The sequence below is a fragment of the Platalea leucorodia genome (assembly GCF_965183815.1).
Source record: "Platalea leucorodia genome assembly, chromosome: 4".
NCBI lineage: Eukaryota > Metazoa > Chordata > Aves > Pelecaniformes > Threskiornithidae > Platalea > Platalea leucorodia.
Window position 1 is genome coordinate 117,440,855 of NC_138826.1, and position 25,166 is coordinate 117,466,020.

The 25,166-nt window shown below is 36.9% G+C and overlaps 1 protein-coding gene across 1 annotated transcript in view; it reads right to left on the reverse strand.

The window, feature by feature from the left end:
- Positions 1 to 25,166, reverse strand: part of PCLO (piccolo presynaptic cytomatrix protein) — a gene marked incomplete at both ends in the record, with an annotated part of 378,928 nt that overhangs the window by 156,041 nt on the left and 197,721 nt on the right. The window lies entirely within an intron of this gene.

A 25,166-nucleotide genomic window follows, 5' to 3' on the forward strand; every position in this document is an offset into this window, starting at 1 on the left:
GCTATAACTTGTACTGAAATCCAGACACCAAAGCAGGACTTTCTGGTGCCAACACACTTGGTACAACAGGTAGTTCTTAGTCTACCTTATCATTTTTGCCTCACCTCTGCTGCTACATATACGTTTTCAAGGAAGATTCTTGTCCTTTACAAAAGTAGTGTGAGCTTTCTTCAGTTCATTGAAGACTTTCCTAAATGAAATTTGTTCCAGTTCCAAAGCTAAACTTCAAAAGTTTAAAACTTCAAAAAAGTTAAGCAGTATAAAAATATAGGAATCTAGTTCAGTCCAGATGTCCAGACTTCCCCACAGTTAATGGCAGAACAGTGATTCACCCTGATCTAGAAGTATCTACCTTAGGCTGATGAGTCATTTTTTGGAGGTGCCTGTCTCTCTTCATCAACTAGGAAAGTAAGCAACGCAACTGGTTATATGCAATCTAAATTGCACCCTAAATTACGAGGGTTTTTGAAAGGTTCCTTTTAGTTTTGAAGTAAATTTAGGCTCCCACAAAATGTAGATACATTAAGAAGTGGGCCTTGAATGATTTTGAAATTGTATGCTATCTCCCCAATAGCTTCTTATGAATTTTGCCTTAGTGAAGAAAAAGGGATTGGTCTATACACATACACTAAAAATAATCACCTCAGCCATTACAGAATGCAGCCATGGTAAAATAGCAAAATATGGAAACACTTTTAATAAGGGGAGTGAAAAGAATATTAACCAACTTGACTATTCTGCCTCTGCAGGCAAGCACAGCACTTTAGCAAGCATTAATTGTTATTAATTACAAATGGAATTTCTTCTGAAATAAATGCTACTTCACTCAGATAAGAAGTCAGCAAGATTAATTTTAATTAGGAGTTTAAAAATCACTATTTTCTCTGTTTATTCTCATATGTCATCAACAAATTGTACAAGTTTTTAAAAAGTGTTCACAACCCTCTTTTGCTGCTCCCCTGTTACCTAACCTTAGCAAATCGCAATAGTCAACACATCATTTGTTATGGATCTTTAAAGAAACATTCACTACCTTTTCAAGTGCCATTTAAGCTCTTTTCATCCTCTTCATCTAAATTCCATCAACTTTTACATGCTTCAGATTTCAATATATGCAATTTAATTTTGTTTTCAGCTTCCTGTGGCCATTTCCCAAACCCATGTTGTGTCAACAAATCAAAGAAACTAATTTTCTCTAGCTCAGTGTGTACTTATAATCAAAGTGAAATTAATAATCTACAGTAGGTCTAGTTGGCTATTAATTTATACTGTAAATTCAGTCCAATGCCACTGTTATTTCCCCCTCCCAAAGTGAAACAGCAATCACAGATGGTGAAGCAGTCACAGATGGTCACTGGTATTGGGGAAGAGCTATTAATAACCCACTCATTAAAAGGTCTATAGTACTTTATGCAATTATTATTTTCAGATGACAGTTAAGTTAGTGAAGAATAAATCCCAATGTCAGCTTATAATGCATTTTATCAGAGAACATATCTTGGTTTTATATTTTTGTCTACATATAAAGCAGCTCAGACTAGTAGACACTACAGGAAGAGGTACCACTTGCTTTTGAAAAAGTATTGATAAAGTCCAGTTCTCAGCTGCTCTTCTCACAAAAGGCAAGTCTTAATTATTTTTACTTGATATTTACATTGGGATAAGAAAAAATAAATGTGATATTTTAGTACTGTGAAAAAATCTGTGCGTTTTTTTCTTCTTCCCGGATATTCTCATCATCAGTTGTGTTAGCATGCTACCTGAGAACTGTGTTAATAGATTTAAGGGAAGTTCAGCTGCAGTATTTTGGCAGATAACTTTAGAGTAGTTGTTAAATTTAGTTTTTGCATTTCCTTTGAAGTTGTTAACTAGCAAGGAAAAAAGACAAGCTAGGGCTGATCTTCCCCTAATTCTAATATCTTTACCACAAAGAATTGGGAGTTGAAAGAAGTAATTGTGCTGTTTAGCCCTATCCCTGTATTTTTGGTCCCTGTAACACATTTCTAATGTTATGCTCATTTTAGGTTTAAAGTATCCAAAGGAAAGATGGGGCAGAAACCTTCATGAGACTACTCTGGAGCCAAATAAAAAAACCTATCAAATACAGGCAGGCATTCTTAGCCCTTACAAGTACTGGTTAAAGGTTAGGTTAGATGTCAAACAGGTGACCTTAGCAAGCTCTCTGACTGAATAAGCCATGAAGTTTTCTACCATATTTTATCACATTTTCCATCTTATTCATTCTAACCCTTTTACTTCTAGCTATCTACTATCACCCTCACTAATTTTAAAAAATCATTCTGTATTTAGCAAATGATCACTCTAAATGCTGACTGTAAGTCTCAAGAACTAGAAGTAAATGATTCTGCTTCTTGTTTTGCCACGACAACCTTATAAACTTTATTACTTTATTGCTGACCCTTGTGCATGGAGAGACTTTCACAGCACTCTGGGACATCCCTTCAGGATGGACATAATGGTAATCAGATCCGCTTCTGAGGCAAAGCTGACCTTGCTAAAATAAGCCCAAAGCTTGTGCTTGAGATAAAGCTACAGATATGTTCTCATCAATACTACAGATTAAAGAACTGAGGAAGAAACAATCTTCCCCCTCCCCCCAAAATTTTTAAGCTTAACAATGTTTTGATAGCATAGATAGGAGAAAGCAGCAGTTCAGTCTTGCAGTGCAGTGACAGGATAACATCACAGTGATGAACTCAAAACACCGAGCTGAAGGTTGCATGCAAACAGATTTAGCAAAACCTTCCTTTTTGCCTTGCCAATACACATTAGTCTTGATGGGCTTTATCTCCTGAGTTTTAATTTTAGAGGTCATCTGAACAGAGGCTTGTGAACCCTGTTAAATTGTGTAGTGACTTCGGAATAATTCCTTTGAGATGACCATCCTATTTCTTGCGAATCTTTGTGAAAATACTTTTTTCTACCTACTTTTGTCTTCTTCAATTTGATGGCATTGCTGACGAGGCCAGCAAGACTCCGACCCACTATAAGAATCAGTCAAGTACTAGGAAATGCTCATAAGTTCCACTGCTTTTTATCTGTTTTAAAGAGATAGTTTGAGGGACTGAATGGCTTAGGAGATCCGTGATGAATTTCTACCTCTAAACAGTGTATTTGATTCTAGTTACTCAATCTTTCTCCTCCTCTTCTCAACTGAATTTGTTTGAATATGATACAGTGCTGTTCTTGCATCCTCCTCTCTCTGTGTTAATCTAGACGTGCTTGGATATTAGCTTCGTTTTCCCAAAGAACTCAGCTATCACATGTATGCTAGAGGCATACAACTCTCATATTTCTTGCATCTTTTGCATTTTAGTAGCAAACATGTAACCCTCATTATTCATTGTTCTTTTAACATTCTCTGTGATCACAACACAAACTTAAACTTCTTCTTCTATCCTCTTAAGAGCTGACAAAGAACAGTTAGAAATTTTGGTAATTCATTACTTTAAACATTCAATTTACTTCAAAGAACCTATGAAAATCAGTTATCATTCATTAAGGACCTTTCGGTAGTTTAACAGTATCTTTAACATTGCTTGTAAATGAAACTTAATTCCAAAAGATACTAACATAATACACTAATATCAGATTACTTCATTTTAAGTATGGAATCCTTAACTTCATCTTCTTATAGGATGCAGAGAGAGATACTGGACAATGTTTTGTAGCTTGCCCTGTGCAAAGAAATAGTTTCTCGTGTAAGTTTTTGTGGACCCTTCTGGTCTTAATATCTATTATGTGGTAACCACTGACTCGAGGGGACCAGCTTTGTTAACCCTTGGTGACAAACATTAGAGCAAGAATATTGAGAAACTCCTCTCCACTGCCTAAGGCTGACACGGGGTCACTTTTATGGCAAGAAGAACCACAAAGTGTGGGAACTCATCTCTGAAGCCAAAAGGTAAAGGCAAGCAGATGAATTGTGCATGGTAAGGAAAATATACTAAAACATGTATTTATAAAAGCTAGTCTCATCAGCAGTGCTGAGAATAGAGTAATACATGCTGTGAACAAATTCTAACCATCAGTAAAACCCTATCAGCCAACCAGTACTGCCTTTCCTCATGTGCCATTGCTGGCAAGGGGAGTGGAAGATGAATTTGATGAGCTGAATTTGGCCCTGTGTATGAGAGGGAAATACCCTGCTTCATGAGTAATATACTAGAGCTTTCCTTTAATGTAACTCTTGTCTTTTTCTTTTCTGCACGTATTTTGCTCTGGGGACTGAGCAGTCAGGCAGAAAACTAGTTTCTAAATCACTACACAGCAGCACTGAGATGCCAGTCAGTCTGATTTTCCTTTTTTTTTTTTTTTTCCACTCCTTTGGTGGCTCTGTAAAGATAAACTTCTCTTAAAACCAATATAAAATTTTTAGAAATAGTGTATTCCAAAACAATAAGCACTTTTCAGAGTTTTTTTGCTTTCATTTGTGTCAGTCAGAGAGTCACTCATACCTCCTATGAGCACTTCTGTACTTCCCATCCTCTTGCGCCTTTCATTTTCTCTGTGAAATTGTTTGAAATTGCCATTTTCACTTCAAATGCAAGGGGAACAGCACAGTGCACTTCCTAACAGCTGACGTGACATGAGATATCAACTTCTTTCCTCATTTAAACACATAAAAGGCCATATGCTTCTTTTGATCTCGGGGGGAGAAAGGAGAAGTTCAATGGAAATTTGATATGCAAACTACAGACAGATGTGGTCCTTACACAGTGATTTTCAAAGGGATCTAAACCTACATTTCATCTACTTTATGTGAGTAGGCGTTAATAGTTGTTTTCAGGCGTTTGCATAGAAGAGGCAGTTTTACACAGACTAACTGATTTGTGATTCATTTGGAACAGGACTGACAACTTTTGCCTATAAGGGCAATGGGGCAATTCCCTCCTCAATTTACACTGGTAAAAATGAGGAATAACAGTTTAAATCAGCAGAAATACATCAGTGGAAAATCAGTTTGTGAGAAGAATGAAATCCAATGTTTTGAAACTTTGACTTTAAATACTGTAACTGGAACACTACTCCATATGTGTGCATTTAACTGATTTAAGACAACATACACATTATTCACAATCTTATGTTTTCATTTCCTCAGCTTATATCTACAAACAATATCTATACTGTTTGCTTTTTCTGCCCACTGAAGACACAGCAGTTCCTTTATCCATTCCCCTTAGTACAATTCAATACTGTTTGTAATTTTTTTTCCATAGCTTAAGCCTTATACAAAAGGGAAAGATTTCTGACTACCTTATACAGTAACATTAACTTCAAAACTCACCCGAAGACAATTATTTTCTTTTTTATTCTTAATTTCTTTTTGCCTCTGCTATTCTTTGCTATTTATCTTTGTAATCATATTACTCATCTTTGCAAAGTGTTCTGGGATACAAGGTTATATAAGAGATTTGCTGTCCAATTATATTAAATGTATATAGCATTACATGTATCTCAGTTACTTTACAATGGGGAAAAAAATCTCTGGCAGATTGATTCAGACAACGGGCATCTGTCAAGCTAACAGAAAGAGTCAAATTGTCAGAGTTGAGCACTGCTTCTGCACTGAAATCTCTGTACCACATGGGCTTAGTATTTTTCCCACAATTCAATCTCTGAAAAAGAAAAAAAAGGAAAAATAGGGGAAAGGAAAGGGAAGGGAGAAAGAAGAGAAGAAACAAAAAGCCCTGTCCTCAGAACAGAAGAACAAGGTCAGAATTTCTTCTCTGAATGATAAATACAGATTTCATACTTTGCTATAAACAGCCTGAAAACATTGCAGGAAATATATAGCTGGTATGTAGGCAATACCCACTGATGCTTACTAAATGTTTGTCTTTATATTCTTTGTACTAAAATACATTAAATATTCTCAAGTATTTTATTTATATATCAGTATATTAAAAACTATCAAGGGACTTCACAGAAAGAAAATACTATTCTCCCACTGCTACAATACTGTGTTTTTAGTACCAACTCCAGTTAGTACTCTGAGTGCTACAGTACTATCGCCCTAGTCCAGGACTGAAGCCTGAATCTGATACAGAATTCAGAATAAATGCTTTTGTCTTTGAATTAAAAACGTTCCTCATTTGTAAATTATTTACGAATTTTAAGAAGGTAGTCCAATTTTTGTTCCAAAGAAAAAAGGATCCAAATGAATGGATTTATCTAGATGCTATCTTCCTCATGACTCATGAAAGTTTCTGCAGAGAAGGTTTCTGAAGCATATTCGCTTTGACAACCCAAAAGATTATGAAATAAATGACAAAACAAAGGATAAGGTATATGGAACTCTATGTAGTGCATAACAGCAAGTTGGACAACAGAAAGATTCACTGTCTGGAGAAACACTAATGGCAAAGCTAGAATTGCTATGAGGTAGGTGCTTAACAAGATTAAGACAAAGTCTGTAGATTCCTGGTGACTATGTACTCTACTATAACATAGTATACTACACTATAACATAGTGTTTCTTAATCAATCACCACTTCTTTTTTCCCCTCTATTGCTTCACTGACAGTCTAAGAGGCATTTTACATAAATACAGAACTGTAGATACTCAGAACTTCTCAGCCTAACCTGTGAGAAGTTATCAAAAGTTCTATGAAGCGGCTGGACCATTCAATGCCTCTGCTAGGTTAAGATACCCATATTGTTTGCACATGATGTGCCTTGTCTCCAGCACAGCCTGGTTTTGGATTTGACTAACTAATGGCACAGAACTGTACCTCAGTACTATATTCTGATACAGAGGTGATGTGATTCTGCCATTGGTAATTCAAAACAGTTATATTAAAGGATATTGTACGAAAGTATTAGTTCTTAACTTTGGGATTAGTTGATCATGAAGCTATTTGTGGCAGTAGGAAAAGACATCAGTCATCTCCACCTTGGAATGATGAAGCCCTTGGAATAAATGTCTTTGCACATAATGCAACATCCTCAGCATGGGCTCATTCACTCATAGTAATTAGTAATACACTGTTTCTCATCATGTAACGCACAAATCCTTATATATCATTCCTCTCAGAATAATAAATTTTATTTGAAACTCAGATCTCATCCGTGGAAAATGTTACTGGATTATAGAGTCTTTTCCCAGTCAAAGAGAACATACTTTAAATTCTCTTCCTTTGCAATCTAACTAAGAATCCTGGCCAGAAAACACTGGTGAGAAAAATTCAGAACAGTTTATACTTATCAGTAGGATATGCATATGCTGAATTAACACCATCTGTTTTCAACTGATATCAGACTACTTTGCAAACTTTCAGCTACAATAAAAAAAAAAAAAAAAAAAAAAACACCACCAAAACCCCTCTGTCTCTGAAAGAAAGGAAATATTAACCTTGTTTTACAGGAAAAAACAACCAAACAAAAAAGGTGTGAGAAAATCTTGGCTTTTGCTGCCTCTCCTTCACTACTGCCTTCCTCCACAGAACAGCAGCTGACGAGACTCCACATGCTGCGCCACAGCCCTTGTTTATTCGCAAGAGTGAGGATTCATCTGCCCAAGTGCAGACATAATGTACAGGCTAATCTGAGCTAGTCCTCCAGACTACTGAACTGAAAGAAAGTGCAGTTTTCCTTCAGCTCACTCCATAATCACACCTGTTTCTCTTACTGGCTGTAGAAACAGCCGCATGTAACACAGATGTCACCTGTAAGTGTCTCGAGGCAGAGGAGGTCAGTCCCACTCCTAGCAACTGCAGCAGTTTGAATTCCTGCTTTTGGCTCCTCACGCGGGATCTGTTTTGTAGCAGAGTGTTAACCCTTTTCTCCATGCAGGAATCTTGCCACCTTTGCAATTCTTCAGAAATTACACCTCTCCTCAGCAATCAAAGCCTCTGGGCTTGGCTCAGTTTGATCGTTCAGGCAGTATTTATTTTCTTCTGTGCTCATGATGCTTTGCTTCCCTGGTCTAAGATTAAAGGTGGCAGAGTGAGCGAAGCCTTGGTTAATCACTTTCTCTAAAATGTGTTTCATGCTGGGGAACAATGGCCACGTAAGTCCTGCGTAAGGCACAGATTAGACAAACTCACCAAGCGTCTAACTACTTAATTCAGGCCTTTCTATAAGCATCACAGGTAAGCTTTCTCTTCGTCTTTCCTGCTCGGCCCTGACTTCATCCATACTGCTGTGCACCTGCAGTGCAGCCTGCGTCAAATTTCCTTCCCTCCCTTTCCAAAAGTGCCTTAAAATTTACAAATGCAACACATTCTACTGTAGAAAAACATACTTCTTACTCTGCTTTGGTACCATGTATAGCTCTGTAAGGGTTTTCAAGTTCTGCAAGGACCAGTAGTCCTTCATGGTGGTTACACTGTTGTCAAAATCCTAGCATTGCACACTGTTAGAATAGAAACAAAAGGCAGAATAGAAACAAAAGGACATTGTGAAACCCTCTTTGGTCACTGATGCCCGCCTTCCAGGCTTCACTCCATCCCAACAACTCCCCAATTTTCTGGTCTGCAGCAAATTCTGCATAATCCCCTCTGCCTCAGATGGACAAGCTGCTTTCTCCATCAGCTTGGGTTGTGTGTCCATTCCTCTTCCTTCTCTGCAGTTTCTCAGTATCAGCCTCAACTTTTGCCTGAAATTTTTTTGTTACCCCTCTCCCTCTCTTTTTTTCTCAAGTATGAGAACTCCCCTGAAAATATGCTCAGTTGCTCCCAGGGCAGGAGCAATCTCTCTCTCTCTCTTTCTCTCTCCAGAAGCTTCCAGCCAACCCAATCCTCTCCCTTTTTAAAGGAATGTAACTGAACCTGACAACAAACACACAGAATAGATCGTCTGCCACAGATGGCTAAACTTATGAAGTGTGAAAACCACTCACAGTATGTCCAGATTTTCCATTTCACTTTTTCTACAGTGAGAAAGTGTACTAGCCAGACCACACAAAACCCCATATTCCTGTTCTTATTCACACATAAGAATGGCATTTCCAGTTTGATATAAACCCATTTCCAAGTGACATAAGTTAAACAAAACCAAATTAACTCCTCCTCCCACCCCACCCCAAACCTTCAAAAAGCCAACTTCTCAAAGATGGCATTAATACTCAAATAAACATGTACAGATATTTGTTATGCCGATACAAAACAGAACACCTTCTTCTCACGGAAGAAAAACAGCTTTCACTACGTTATCTGTTTAAATTTATACCTCCTTTTTTTCAAATTAAAAAAAAGTCTTTTAAAAGGCATGAAACCATTTTTTCAAAGTTTACTTTTTTCTATTTTTCTTGTATATATATTCTACAGTCTGTTGATATTACACCAGATTTAATCCATGGATCTGGGAAAAACAAGTGGCAAATGTCTCATCATTTGAGAGTACTTAAGAGCACCAGCTCTTCACCAAAGACATCCAGTCAAGGCCCTCAACTCAGTCTTGATTAGCACAACTGTGAATAAAACTGGGAGAAAGTCCTGATTTTTAGAACAACCTCCATCTTTTCTTTTGAAGTATAAATGGACATAATTTTCATACCTGATTGCTTTAACAATTATTAAATATGGTTTATATGACTAATACTGAAATCTAGATTCATTTTCAGAAGAGGAAGTGTTCCACTCCTGGATAAATTCAATCAGATGACAGCTTTGCAGGCAATGTGATATTTAATCAAACTGTGTAGGGTTGGGGAAGAAGAAAGCAGTAACCTTTAATGAATTTTCTTCCTACTATTTTAATAGCAATTATACCATTTTAGAATCATGACCTTCCTCTTCCCATTTCTGCTTACTGTGACAAGCAGGACAGGAAGATAGAAATTTGGCAAGCTTACTTTTAAACACTAATGAAGTTAAAAATAAAGAATAGGCAGCAGAAAAACAGAAGTTAATGTGAAAGATGTGCCATTTGCAGTTTCTAAACCTCATTTGTGTCAAAAAAAAAAGAAGAAACAGAACTTAAAACCATTTGCAATGATTCAAGAAACCACATAAAAATGAAAATTCTTATGGCTGACCTGGAACCTAGGATATACTTTCACTGCAGATACAAAAGGAAAAAGGTTCTTTTTTTCCCCCTCATTTTCAGAGCCCCTATTATTCTTGTTCCAAACCATTCTTTGTCCACCCCTGCCATAGGTCAGAGTAAATCTAAAAAAAAGTAGCTCTACTTGATTACATGCATATGGACTATACCAATTAACCTAAACATGTAATGCACAGTGAGTTTTACTACAGAAACATAGGAAATTAACAGTAAAAGTTGTTTACAAGATGAATACACATTTGAGTTGGTTCTCCTCTCTGTTGTTTTTATGTGTTGTTCTTACCGTTTTAAAATTTCTAGTGACACTAATGAGCCTGAAGTTGATTTTACAGAATAAATCCAGAGATTAAGAAGAAAAGAAAATGAATGAAAGCCTGAAATGTACATAATTATTCAAATGCACATTAAGAGTAAGGGCTGAAAAATTAGTCCAGACCATCCAAACTGAATGGCTACTGAATATACTAGTGACATTTTAACTTCACAAGATATCGGGCTTTACAGTCATGTCATTCAATGTTCAGATGTATTCATGGAAAGTTGAATGATTGCTTTGAAGTCTCAAACAGTCTGATGTTCACTGTGGCCTGCAGCAGCCTAAGGCACAGTGTATGGATATATCTTCTTACATACAAGAAATGGCAGGATTTATGGGTTGAAAGCAGAACTGTTGGGTGCAAGTGTGGTTTGTCAAAGATGTGCTCCCTAAAAACTGAAAAAGACAGTTGTGACTAACGGTTTTTAGCTGGTGAAGATGTCAGAAGAAAATGTAATACACATCTCCAACACAACAAAGGTTTAACAAGACAGTATTGCACAAAACAAGAACAGTGAAAGCTTTACAGTACCAGGATAAACAAGACAAGAACACTTATTAGTTAATATTTAGTTGGAAAACAGGAAAAAATGGGTGAGTGTGAAAAGGGTCCTCCTAAACCTTCATTGCACAATGCTACCACTGCATGTCACAATTAAGAAAGAACTTCAGCTAGGTTTATAAAATTCCTATGCATATGAGGATGCACCCCGATATCCCCAAGGTAAGAACCACCCTGGAAAGAGGCCTTGGCTTTCCGAAAACAGCAAGGCAAAGGATGGAAAGACAAGAACCACAGACTTTAAGCAGCTCATTTCTGAAAGTCACCATTCAGTAACAGGCCACAATGGTATGTTTAATAGTACTGTAGAGGTGAGGAATGCCTACCGGAAACACTAAATACCTGGACGTTAGCCAATGCTTGATGTAGAAGAATAGTTTTGGTCATCAGTTCATTTATACGAAGCCTATGGGTGCAGGGTTTTTGTTTCAATTTTTCTCATTTCAAGATAAATCTGTTTTTGTGCAAGTCCTAAGATTATTAGCTTTTAAGACCACCTAGATCTAAATGAGAAATTTAATAAAATTATTTTTATTTCATATTTTGGAAATTATGAGTACTTTTGCTATTTATTTAAGGCAACCAAAGCAACATTGCTTAGCTGCAATATTTTGACTCTGCATCAAAGTTAATGCTTAAAGGAGCTCAGGCTCATTAGCCATTAATTTATTTGCCTCTGAGCTAAGACTGAAAGGTTATTGTTTAGCATCAATCATTTACTGATTTTAGAGCCTTGGACTGACCGGGATAGAGATCATCAAGTCATCTCCCATGATGAAGATTGCTGCTATTTAATTTCTAAGTCATCAAGGCAGGGATGTAAATGGTTTTTATTTCATTTTCAGATGACAGTATTTATGTTCATAGATCTTTGATAAGTTCACAAACAAAAGTAAAGAACCTTTCTATAAGTATTACAGAACTTGTAATACGTACAGAACCAGCTGTTCGTATTTCAGCAGGAAACATGAAATCCTTTAATTCTCAGATCTCTCTTCTGGTATCTGAATGCACAGTAATCATTCTAGTACATTGCTGTACATAGAGCAGACAGGAGCCAGGCTGGCTGAACAGTGATGAAGATTATCTTGACTGACGAATCATTGATGCCATTTACCTCGGCATGCATTATCTATGAGCTCTGTGTATTAGTGCGCAATTCCTTATCGTGTTGTTTGAACATCAATTTACGCATAAACACTAAGCACTAAAGTCATGATGAAACATTTTTCTTTATCTGCTCTGCTCTCTTTCTGGAAAACACTAAATGACTTTGTATCTGACCATAGCCAACATTTTTAATCTAGTCTGCTTTGCTGCCACAGCATCGATTCCTTCTTATAGCATTTTACAATTTATATATTCATGAAATAGAACTACAATGCTGTAATATAATAATAATTTCAGAAATGTACGATGACAAAGAATTAGAAAATGGAATACATATCCAATATATTTTAGCTCAAAGTAACATAATAAGAACAATGGTTTTTTTCAGATTTTAGAACAATTAAAACTCAGGACCAAGTCAGGAGGAATGCACTGGCACAAGGGTCTCCTCCAAAAAGAAAACCTTGAGCTCTTTTCAAGACTTAAAAAGAAGACTCTGAAGAGGAGAGAAAAGGTGCCATTACTTTCTTACATGCGCATAGATCTCAGTCAGAACCTAAGATCAGTCTGTTCCATTCAAGAGAAATTTCCTTAACAGCTACGCTCACGTAATGAAGCCCCAAGAGCACACAGTCTTCCTATGCAGCAGTTCTGAAAGAACACTGGAAAAGCACTGCATCCCTTTATATATATGGGTCATATACATGAGGAATATACTTTTTGTCCTGTGAAAAATCATGTGTTTATATGTAAAAAGTATGTGGGGTTTTGTGCATAATTCTCTAGCTCACCCCAGGAAGGGTAAGCACCCAGTGATCCAAGTGATTTGGAACCTGTCTGGTTGTTCAGAAACCGCTGTGCTTGACACTTTGGAAACACTGGTGGTGGCCTAACCACTCATCCGTGACAAACATACAACATGAGGAAACGTCTGCTGCAGACTTCCTATATGAAGTGGAAGAATAGGTTCAGAAAAAAACAGAACTCTGTCTCACCACTTTCCTTAAAGCACTGAATATTTGCTAAGCTATAATAACTATGTATATTTTCAATTCTGTCTTCAGATTAAAAAAAGAAACATTTTTATGGATAAAGAAAATGTGTTGCATTTAATAGTTAGCATTAAGTAAAATTTTAAAAGAAATATTTTGTTAGCTTTCTGGGGGTAAGCCAACTTCTATTACAGAGGACAACACCCAACCTCAGAAGCTGACTATCTCATCCTTTTCTGAAAATATATGAATTGGATGCTGTCATGGAGAAAAGACTGAATTAGATGGACCTTGATCTGAAATTGTGTTGCAGATCCTATCCTCATAAAACCACGTTCCAATTGTTGAACTGCATGTGAAAAAAACCAAATACCTGAAAACCTTCAACTTGTTCTTCAGTCTATTCTTTCTGTATGACCCACTCAGGGGAAACTTTAAAACATTGATTTCAATTTGTTCTTTCTCAGTTCTCCACTGAATTTCCAAACTACATTCAAACTCTTGAATATTCTGAACTGCAGGAAAAAATATTTCCCCCACAGTTCTTTAAAAAAGTTTTGGAATTTAAGAGTAAATTATTAGTAATACTGCAACTTTCAGCAGAAAACTCACAAGTGATTACAGTGATTTTCAGATAGAAGATCAGAAATATACTGGTATTTTGAAGCCTTTGCATGTTTCTCCCCGTTACATAATTACCAGCTGTTTAGTACAATGAAGTTAAAACATACTTATTTCAAATTTCTATGCTTTGTGAGCAGGAGACCTTTCTTGTTTCACCTTGTTTCTTAATTTATTGCTTATTCCAGTGTCTGTCTAACATAGCATATCAATATGGGTAAATACATGTCAAAATAAGTTACCAGAGACTGATAAAAACAGAATCACAAATCTGATGCAAAATGAGACTTCTGCAGTCTCAGCTATTCTATTAGTATCTCCAGTTCGATACACACATTCAGAGCTATTCTGTATATTGAACCCCTTCTGTGCTTTGAAGCAAATGGAGCTGATTATCTTCGTCTGTCACTTCCCACCATTTACTTTATTGACTGTATTGTCAATACTTCCAGAACAAGTCAGACAATTGGAAATTCTTCTCCATTAACAAAAACTTTTTTTGTTTTTCCAAAAATATTTCCAGTAGGATCAGAACTAGAGGGAAAAAAAACACATGCCTGTTTGTTTGGTTGCCTTTTTTTTTTTTTTTTTTTTAATATGGATAGGAAAAAATGTGTTTCAGGAGAATCACTGTCTATTTTTTCAGCTTGCCAGCTGCCAGGGCCTCATTTTCACTTTCTCTCCAAAGGCAGCTGGCAAACTATCACTTTATTTTTTTTTTTCCTTACTATACAAAACTATTATTTCTTCCTGTGCAAACTTGAACTTCTCGAATATAAAGTTCAGATTTAAAGAATATTTTCTACTAGAACATTTCCAGTGGCATTATTTCAATCATTTAAATGAACAGCCTTCCTCCTTGTTCCCTGCATTGCATCTATTTGGGGGATCCATTTTTTATAATAATCAGAACAGAGAAATTTTGTTTTAAAGAAAGTGCAAAAAAGCCTCCCCATATTAGAAATGGTAGAATAACCAGTTCAGACTAAAAAATTCTAATTTCTTCAAGACATGATCCACGTCTCACTGAATTAACAGAGTGTACCATTAACTTCAGAGAATTTTATATGAGTTATCTAGTTAATGTCTTCTACAACAATCCCTGAGATATAAGCACAAGCCTCTATGGCTTGAAAAGTCAGTGGAAATACTCAGCTCTGAACTTAAGCCATCATAATAGATCACAAAGGGTTGAGCAGCAATGCTGGTTTAAAGTATTTCCCTCTCTCCTACTACTCCTTATTTCTCTTTCTGCATCCTCGGTTGTGCCCGTACACGAGAATAAGCTGGTAAACTGCAGCAGACACAATACTGCTGCTAAAACCAGTATGTAGATTAATGGGGGAGTAAGTCTAGTACTGTTAAGGAACCGTTAATGTGCATTATCTTGCATAAAGTACAACATTAATATAAGACTTCTAGTTCTTTAAGTAACTTCTTTAGAGCCAGTTTAGGTTTTTCTACATAATACTACTTGAATTTTATCATGAGCTGGACACATATCTGTTCTCCTGGACCCATGCCTCTTCTCCTTTTCCCACATTTAATTTCAATGTATCATCTTTTGAAGTTTCTTTTTGAGCTTGACCCATTTGATGGCAGTTCTCTGTGCCTCTTTTCTGATAACATTCCCATCCTTGGTGGTTAAGGTGGCAATTTGGCTGACATAATAACACTGCCAGAAACTGGTATGAATAATAATGACATAAAAGATTCATGAAGCCAGGAAACATGCTTTAAAGTAATGACTCAAGGGGGAAACTACAGAAGAGAAGTGACATGAAGATACATAAAAAGAAGGAGAAAAGAATACAATTCGTAAATGAAAGGAGGAGAGAATGGAGAGAAGGAGAAGGACTAACAAAAGTTTGAAGAATGGATGGAGAGGTTACACAGGCTGAACAAAACAGGAACATGTGCATATCCAGTGTGAACTGGATGCGAATGACTGGGGAAGTAATAAGAAATAGAAATGAGGTGATCATTTTCTTCTTAATTTATTTTCTACCTTGTACTTAGCTTTCTACATTAAGCACACATACAGATAATTATAGAAAACAGAAAAAACTATGATAAATTTTATTATTTCTTTTTTTTTCTTCAGTTATACCTCAATCATTTATCTTAAATTTTATCTGCCTTAAAACACACATATATTATGATATATTTATTATTATAAAATTAAATTAATAAAATGTAAGACCTCTTCTAACAAGCATTGCTCTCCTGTTACTTGGATATGATATTTATGGATTATCAACAAACTTTTCTATTTCAACAGGATTTGAAAGACAGATCCTCATCTGAACATGAAATTATTTGCTTAAACATACTATAAGCACTCAATACTAAGTAGTAATGGAAAATATCAGTATTTCTTCAAGATCAAGGGTCATACATCTCAAAGATCTTTGAAGAATTTGTAAAATAAAGTAGAAATGAGTCAAAACCATTCTAGTTCCAGAGTCACTCTTCTGCAAGAAAATTTATAGCTATTTTAATACAGACATTTGCTTAAAAAATATTTTAAAAAAATTCTTCCAAAATTGAGGAAAAGATTCCAACATCAAGATTCTAAAAATCATATTCAAAGAAATTCCAAAATAAAAAAGCATTAATGAGTGCCAACTTGAATTTGGGATGATGCTGTAACATAGAAGTGTTTTGGCAGTCCTCCATCACTTAGCCTTCAATTGTAGTTTCTTGTTATTTTTGTATAAAACATGGGAACCCTTTTAATTTCATATTTTTGAAGGAAATCCCTCACAGAGTTGTTTTACAGAATTCTGTCACTGGATTTTGGGGATCTTTATTTCCAAGCCTAGTTTTCTGTAACTTGGGAATGAAAGAGGCATTTTCTAATCTGTCACTTAGAAATCTAGAATGTATTTATAATAATAGATTTTCTGTCTGTAATGATGACAGACATTGAGGTGTTAGTACCTCAGAATTTATATACCACTTATGCATTACATGCCCATAAACAGATACTAGTTTTTACTACAAAAGGATGGTTTCTCATAACTTCAGTGTTTCAAAAACAACATCTAGAAAAAAAGGAGGAGGTTTTAGTGGCAAAAAAAAAATCCAGCAATTTCCCAAATTACTCCGACCTAATTACTGGGTTTGAGAGCTTAATGGGGGGCATAGGCTAGTGTTTCCTGAACTGCACTGTGTATTTCTTTATAAAGCGGCATTGGAAGTGCTTGAGGGAACATAATCTGCTTCTGAAGTGAAGCAGTAGAGCAGTGTGAGTGTCACTGCACTCGAGCTAATGAGAAGAGCAAGGGTAACTAGAAGAGCAGGACTCAGATGGGAGAGGTTCCCATACTCTTCCCATCCTGTTTTATATCCACTCAAAGCATTAAAAGCCTTGGCTAGAGAGCCCAATGTAGGCCCAGTAAGATGGACAGGGCTTGAGAAAAGTGGCTGTTCTGTGAAGAGAGGCTAAGGGAACTGAGCTGCTTTACCTTGGAAAAAACAGCTAATTGCTGTCTTCAACTGTCAAATGCAGCACTACTGAAAACAGAGACTCAGACTCTTCCAAGAGATGCACAGTGAAGGACAAAAGGCACAAGTTGCATAAGGGAAATGAAGCCTTCTTCACTGTGAGAGCAGTGAAGTCCCAGAACAGGATGCCCAGAGAGAAAGTGAAATCTCCATCCTTGGAGATTTTCAAAGTTCAACTGGAGAAGCCCCCTAGTCATCTGATCTCACTTTGAAATTAGCCCAGCTTTGAGGTGGAGGTGGGACTACATGGCCGCCACATAGTCTTCCCAATCTAATTTGTTGGTGATCCTTTTCTTAGTCACTGTGATGGCTGAGGAGTTTAGCTAGTTAATGTTTGCAAAACATAATACAGGCACCAACGTCCTGATGGATTTACTGCCAAGATGCTGTGGAAGGTGTGAAAGAGTAGGGACTGCAGTATTTATTTTTATTAAATAAAAGCTTCAATGTAGGCAAGAATGCTCCATAACTGCAGTGCTGCTGAGATGAAAAATCCTGTTAGTCATGTTTGCAAAATCCCTCCGGAAGAGCCATTTGCCTTTTTACATATATTTTTGAGAGAGAGAGAGAGAGAGAGAGAGAGAGAAAGTAAAAATGTTACTGTTATAACACCATCAAAACTTTCTCTTTTCTTTGGTGAGCTCTTGGGCCAAATGACGAAGAAATGGAAAAAAAGATAAAAATGGGTTCCTCTGCCTGGGTTATGGTTCTCTCAGACAAGCAACGTTCAAACAGGCTGTAAGAACATAAGGACTTGGAGCAGCCTACACTACTGCTGTCAAGAGAATGACTTTTACTGCCTAAAGAAATATCTGGAGGCATTACTATAAAACTTTCTATACTACTCCATCATTGATCAAGTGAGCAAAGGACAAACTCATTGACTCCTTTCCATTCTTCCTAGGAGGCCATGATATTTCTGCTGTGGATTATAACTTTGGTGACATAAAAGGATTATCAATATGATGTAAGTGATTAACCCAGACAGTAAAATTTCTGAAAAAGACAGTCATTGGTTCCAACTTTAACTTAGACAAGAAGCATAATTTTATTTCACTGGTGCCCTCTTACATCATGTATCTACAGCAAAAACACAACTATGAATAAGGTTACAGAAAATGTGCTCCATAAGCTTATGAAGTGAATAGTACTTCCAAGTTATCTTATGATTTCCTGAGGCTTATGTCACTGTGTTTTATTAATGCTATACAGCAACTGAAAATACACACTGAGTCTCAAATTAATCTTGTCTCTATTAGGCTTAAATTTTAGGTGGGTAACTCTCATTCTGATTCACCCTGTCCATCACCCTTCCTATCTTTTCACCTCTGGCAACTGCTAACTGTCTAAATCAAGCAGTTATCCAGATTTACAGAAATCAGGATGGTTAAATTTCTCATCTCACACACACTGAGGAAATGCCCAGCATTCAATCCTCCTTCAGGCCTTCCTCCATCCGAGTTATTTAATTTCAAACCCTGCCTTTCCTTTTAGGTAATGGTTAGCCCATTTAGCCCGTTTGGCATGTATGATCCTATACCAGGGAAAAGGCTTGCCAGGCAGTGTAAGAGCACCAGCACACTCGATGCTTGAGCTGGATCTGGCATTAGCAAACAGCTTGCAAAGAGAATAAGGTGAGATAATAAAAGCTGTATTTTGATAGGAACCACTTAGATTGAATGAGAGAAGGTGTCAGAGAGAGACCAGCTGGGAAACAGAAGTAAGGTTTAGCAAGGAGATTAGAAAGAAGATATGGACAGATGGAGAATGTGAACAGAAATTGAACCGAGACCCAAATTCAGTCTGTACAAAATGCAAGAAGTTCTGGAGGAGAAGAGCCAAAAGGCAGGCTTCCTCTGTAGTCTCATACGGAGGGAGAGGAAGAATATGAAGAGAGAAATTTCAAGCTCTGCATCAAAGTTTCAGAGATGTCTAAACCATATCCTGTGAAAATGTTTCAGATTTACCCCTGTATTTGGAGTTTCTAAATGGCTGACTTAGGCATCACAGCACTGAGCAAACTGGCTACTGTTAATTCCTGTCTCATATCTTCATTCTAAACGCAGAGACTGTAAGCACTTACCATACCATTATGGATCCCACTACCTGAGCTGAACGTTGCAGCACGTAAATAACATTTTTGTGTTTCTGAAAAAGTTTACCAGTGTTCAGCTCCTTCTTGGTAACAAAACTGGAAATTATTTGGAGAAACTGAACTGAGAAGAGAAGTACAAAGGAAAAACTATCTTGGCCTCTCCAGGTCAGATTCGAGAACTGTTGACAGGATAGCTTCTGAAAGTCTGAGTTGGTGCCAACAAAGCCAACCTTGTTCTGTAAATAAGAGGGTTGTCTGCACTATGATGCCCACCTGTCAGCAGCCATTCACCTTAAAAGTATGCTGGGAGAAACTGGAAACTATTGGAAAGACATTTTTTTTTTTGTAATGACATTTCAGTGAATTAAATGAACATTACTTTAATCTTTTTTTTTTTTTTTTTTAATTGAGCTTTGGCACCTAGAAAACAATTTATAATCCTAACTTTAACTGAATCATAACTTCTGTTGTGCAGAATTAAGAAAAGGAAACTAGTACATGTGCAAATAATCCACTATTTTTAATGAGAGAAAAAGCTGGAAATAAGAACACAGAAGACTCAGGCGACAGGCTTTTCAAGAGACCATGGGATTCACCTGACCAAAGGCAGTCTCGGTCATCTAGAATCTCTTTGCAGTCAATGGAGAAATGGGTGGGATTAATCATATCATAAAGTACAAATATAAAACCAGTAGATGAACTATTTTTCCCTTGGAATATTTCTGCCTGCAGACTATACCAGCCATCTACAGTGACCAGGTCAGGTGTGACTTTACACCACCAATATCTAACATTAAACATGATCTTTCCAATCCTTCATACCTTAACTAGGTAGCCTGTGTCCTTGTGTCAGTCAAGGAAGATGCTAGACCTCTAGGCTTCTGACGAGAAATGTAAAGAGAGGAAAGTAAAATGGGGAACAAATGCCACTTCAGCTAAGGGACGGAAGGAACAAGACAGGTGGCATTTAGGCTATTTGATTATGGACCTATTTTCTTTGTCTCAGCTTTCTATCTTTTAAATGAAGACTGTAGCACTGAGGTTGTTCAGATTATAGAAAGAGCTCTATGTGATCTGAGTGGTTAGTTTACTTGAGCAGTCTGTGACAAATGCTGTATCAATACAAACTGACAGCAATGATGTGGATGATAATGTGTAAGAAGAGCCATGAATACTAAAGAAAGTTGTATTTAATTCTAGAATTCAATTTTTGAAGATAATGCTATTACTTATACTGCTCAAGATATTCTTGGCTTGGAATGGAAATCAGTCATGTAGGCCATCTATCCTTTTGTGTTATTCCCAATATTCAGATATAACATAGTTTCACTAAAATATATTGATTCTAAGGAATTTGTGCTATTGCAGTTATAAAGTTTTTTTTCATATCTACTAAATATCACAGGCCACAAATTGAGATAATCCATCTCCTGCCTCCGCTGGACGTGAAGAGTGGTTAGTAGCTGTCCTATTTACAATAAGATTTAACACACTGAAAGACTGTTATCCTGTCCAGCTTTAGTCTTCTTTCTAGATCAACACAGCCAGATCCTTCAGCCTTTCAACCAATGTCTATGTCAATGTTGCCTAACTCTTTTATCCCTTCTCTTTGGCTCAACTTTCATTTTTTTCAGTCTCTCTAACTCTTAAGTGGTGCTGACCTAAACTGCATGTAGTATTATAGCTGAAGTCTCACCAGCCACTGAGTAGGGTAGAACAATTACAACACTTACACATCCACAAGTTGTCAGCATTTCCCAAGAACATCACTGCCTTTCATGCAAGCACTTCATATTTTTAAGTCATATTAAGTCTGAACTTTTGCTACTACACTTGAACGTTTCAGTACTGGTATTGCCTAAACAGCTATATTTCTGAATATTTTTTTTTTTTTTTCTTTTGTACCTGTAGTGTCTGTATGATTACTGAATTTGATTTTGGAACATTGCTCTGAATTGCAATTCTACTTTCCAAAGTAATTGTGTTTCCTATATTGATCTGCAAATGCTATATGAGTGCTTTATCCATACCCTAAATTGCAACTAAATTATTAAAGAGTCAAGCTTATGACAAACCCTTGTTTGACCCACTTAAAACTGCCTTCCAGTTTGACAGTGACCAATTTGACTTAAGATATCTACTTCCAGCTGGAAGACGGAAAGTAAACTTCCATTAACACTCATGCAATTGGCCTTGGCCCATCAATCCAGCCTGTCCAGGTCCCTCTGTAGAGCCTTCCTACCCTCCAGCAGATCAACACTTCCACCCAACTTGGTGTCATCTGCAAACTTACTGAGGGTGCACTCAGTCCCCTCGTCCAGATCATTGATAAAGAAATTAAACAGAACTGTCCCCAACACTGAGCCCTGGGGAACACCACTTGTGACCGGCTGCCAACTGGATTTAACTCCATTCACCACAACTCTTTGGGCCTGGTCATCCAGCCAGTTTTTTACCCAGCAAAGAGTATGCCCATCCAAGCCATGAGCAGCCAGTTTCTCCAGGAGAATGCTGTGGGAAACAGTGTCAAAGGCTTTCCTAAAGTCCAGGCAGACAACATCCACAGCCATTCCCTCATCCACTAAGAGGGTCACCTTGTCATAGAAGGAGATGAGGTTAGTCAAGCAGGACCTGCCTTTCATAAACCCATGAAACACATAACTTGTTATCTGAAAATTAAATGTGCCATCACTGAAAGCAATATTATCTGGATACTTATTATTATGTGATTAGCTGCCAGGTTATTTTTCAGCCTTTCACTTATAATAGATTAGATAAAACATTGTAATAACTTCCTATAAAAGGTGCTTTAAAGAATAAAATTATATTTAAAGCAGCAGTTCTAAAACACAGAGACATAATTTAATCATCTTAGTCATAGTCTCCATAATCTTTTTTCTCGAAATGTTGTAATAAATATATTTTTCAATGGAAGAAGTACATGAATGATGAAAGTGCATTGCCTGAAGGAAAAGGTATCATTTCATTGTAATCCTTTAGAACGAGAACAATTTTATTCTTACCCTTTTAGTCCCACTGATTGCATAAGGATCAACTTTTTTGATAAACTGTCATAAAAAGAAGCCTGTGAAACATATACATGAACACCTGAACACCCTTTTCACCTGAAATGTGCATGAATGCAGACAAAGACATAATCCTGAAACAAGAACTATTAAAAAAGTGATGGGATATTCATCCACGCAAAAAGTATTCATATGCACACTCCATTTCCCTAAGGTAGTGAAAGACCAATCTTTCATTTCCATTTCATTCTTTTATGTTCAGCTCTAGTAAATTCTCTTTTCCAGAGTGAGCTGTTTCACAAGTTTTTCTGCACTGAACTTCATTGTTTTGAATGACATAACTGATGCCTTCAACCCTTCCCTTTTTATAATTAGGCAATTAGGAGCTCTCCAGTCAGGAGGCACAAAAGGGGTACACAGAGAATTAACAGACAAGGACTTTCGCTGTTGTGGGCACTGTACAAAGAATGAAAAAACAGTCCCAGTGCCAAAAATATTTTAAAGTTGAGGAAACATCTTACTTTGATACTGAGCAGGATAACCCAAAAGCAATCCTGTATTTAAACTCAAGTATAACAACAATATGTTGATATAACAACACAGTTCTGTAGCTGAAAAAATGTCAACAAGGTTTACACTTTGTCAGCAGTGACACTGTGTGTATGCTGACTTTCAGGAAGAACTTCTGAGTGTGACAAAAGGTACAAAAGAAGAAATCACTGTCCACTCTTTCCTGTGCTTCCAAGATGTTGCGGTCCTAAAATCAGGTTCTCCGCTCGTATAAACAAACATAGCCATGCTGGAGAGAATACTAAAAGTCTCATGGACACTAGGAGATCATTTAGGTCTTACACTGCAAATCCCTCCTTCACAACATAACTGGACTGAGTAATTGAGAACTGAAACTGATATAGCAACTACAAAAGCAACTTACGCACATACTTCCAGATGCTGATGAGGTCATTAGATTACTTTCTGTAAGTGTCACTCTAATTATTTTCTTTTTTTGTTATATATATCTCTTTTCCTCTTTTAAATTTCATGTACCTACTCCCTGCCTAAGCTAACTGAACCTCAGATACCTAATTAACAAAACTCTACCAGAAAGAGAGGGTATAACAGACTTCATGCTTAACATCACATCAGAGCTGGAAGCAGCCATGATGGTCATGGGAGGTCTACGGAGCAGCTTCCTCACCATATGCCATATGACACAGTTAGCGCAGTCCACTTTATAGGCAGGGTAGTTTTTTACTTTCCTTGCACTTGTCTATTTGCACCTCCTGTTCCATAAAAATGTCCACCTTATCTATTTAGACTGTGAGTACTTTGAGACATGGGCTATTTGCTGCTTGATGGCTGCATGCTAATAACAATATAGCTCATTACTGTTTGGGCTCAAGGCAAAATTGTAATAAACGTGGGTAAAAAACAAACAACGATGTACAAGCTCTTTGTTTCCATGTCTCATTAATGAATACTGTATGTGTTCAAACTCTACTGTAAAGGCCTTTAAACAATCAGCTGTTTATAGAATTTATCATCCATGATACAAAGTATACAATTCATATCAAATATATATATATCTATGAAATAAGCGAACTGAATAATTTGTCCTCAGTAATAGTTTCACTGCACTGACAGTTATTTTACAATATTATACCTGCTCTCCAGTATATAGTAGAACCCAACACTTTCTAACTCGTGAGCAATGGTCTTCAAGATGCTGTTCCAAACCCTCTACATGAAACTTTAGTGCTCATGCTACAGTTTCCCCCACTATGCTAATCCTTCATTAGGGAATGATGTTGATATGGAGTGCCAATGCCATGACTACAGTTTTGCCTTCAAACTTCCAAGTACTGTCTTCCAAGCAGTAACAGCACAGGAAGCATTTAATAACTGCACAAATACGTGAAGCTGCAGAAACTGCCTACAATAAGAGCCTTGGAGGGTACAACCAGATAATTCTGCATTTGAAAGCCACCACAAATTATCAAACACAGAGAACAAACCGTCTTCATTCTACCTAGCCTGTACTAATCACTCGCGTATTCACAGATAACTGAACATAAAAGATAAAAATTGCTGAAGAACTCGAATGGCAACTCTTCCAGAGCTCTGACAAATAAGATACTGACCCTGCAACTGACAGAAGAGAATGCACTTGGACAAAAGGACAGCCAAGAACATGTTAAATTATAAAGGTATTTTTTTAGCCAAGACTTCTTCCTCTTATTCATAAATAATGGACTGATTCCCAGATCAGAATCTTACTACTCAAGGAAAAGGAATACTGCAGAAACAAGAAATTTTAATCCTGATGATGTCAGACTTACTCAAAATTTCCTCCTCTGACCCCATTAAGAAACAGCCCTCAACACTTTCATAACTTCTCGATAATCCTCCTTATCCAAAAATAAAAACAAACAAAAAACGGATTTGTGATAGGAGACCTTTTGGTCCGAGAGAGATAAAAGATGTACACATTGGGACACAAGATTACCCACAGAATCACAAACGGCCAAGAAACCTCACAAGGGTCAAAAAATACAGCTAACTAAGGTAGTTATAAATCTGGTGTTAGCTGCCTCTCAGAAGGCACATGCAGTACTTTCAAGGAAAATGCACTACAGACTGTGCCACAAGAGCTGAGTGTTGTACGATTAAAAAGAAAATGCTTTTCATTTTCTGAAGAATTGGCGGTAACCACTATATTGGCAATTAATTGCCATGTAAAACATAAAGTGCCTTCCAAATTCTGAACAAGAATTCGCTGTGGATTTTTTTCTGAATCTTAGTAAGACTGTAATATGGATTCCTCTATTTCCAGGCAAAGCACTGAAGCAAATAACCATTGCTTTAGACAGCAGACATTCCTCGGGACCTTTCAGCAAGGTGTGCA